Genomic DNA, 961 nt, shown 5'->3' on the forward strand with positions numbered 1-961 from the left:
GTGGGAGTGCACATGTGATCAATTAAATAAATAAATTGTCATTCTTTCCCACACTGGTATCTGGCTTCGCTGTATTAATTGAAATTGAGTTATTTTATAAAAAAATGTGTTGTTCTGACAAAAATAATGAAGTATGTTGTACCTATTTTCAATGTCGGGCGGTACTGTACCCTTTCATTGTCTACGGGTGAGGAATGTGTCCTGCAGTTTGTGCCGTATATTTTTGTTAGACCCTCTATACTGATTCATTCCATTAGTGATTTATTGATATTCTTATTATGAAATACAACTCTTCTGCGTATTTTGAAGTGCATAATATTACATTTTGGCCAACGGCTTTGCCGCAGTGGTAACACCGGCTCCCGTCAGATCACCGAAGTTAAGCGCTGTCGGGCTGGGCTAGCACTACGATGGGTGACCATCCGGTCTGCCGAGCGCTGTTGGCAATCGGGGAGCATTCAGCCCTTTTGAGGCAAAATGAGGAGCTACTTGATTGAGAAGTAGCGGCTCCGGTCTCGTAAACTGACATACGGCCGGGAGAGCGGTGTGCTGACGACGTGCCCCTCCTTATCCGCATCCAGTTACGCCTGTGGGCTGAGGATGACACGGTGGCCGTTCGGTACTGTTGGGCCTTCCAAGGCCTGTTCGGACGGAGTTTAGTTTTTACAATATTACATTTCTGAGCATTTAAAACAAATTTCCAATGGTTGCATCACAATGAAATCTTATCAACAAATGACTGGGTAGTTGTGTAAATATTTCTCAGACGGTTCTTCATTATACAGTACCTGATCAAAGGTATTCGGTCACCCTTACATAAAGTGGAATTGACCACTAGATGTTACGAAAGGCGGACACACCTGCATTAAAGGAAGGAGGCGTAATGCCTTGTTAAACAGTAACAGCAGAATGCGTTGCTCAGGAAAGCGCAGTGATTCCGAATGTGCACTAGTCACTGTAT

At 43.9% G+C, this 961-nt stretch overlaps 1 pseudogene; it reads left to right on the top strand.

Moving 5' to 3' along the window:
* The first annotated feature begins 328 nt into the window (after positions 1 to 328).
* Positions 329 to 446, top strand: LOC126254071 (5S ribosomal RNA; annotated as a pseudogene).
* The last annotated feature ends 515 nt before the right edge of the window (positions 447 to 961 follow it).

Source organism: Schistocerca nitens, chromosome 4 (assembly GCF_023898315.1).
Source record: "Schistocerca nitens isolate TAMUIC-IGC-003100 chromosome 4, iqSchNite1.1, whole genome shotgun sequence".
Classification (NCBI taxonomy): domain Eukaryota; kingdom Metazoa; phylum Arthropoda; class Insecta; order Orthoptera; family Acrididae; genus Schistocerca; species Schistocerca nitens.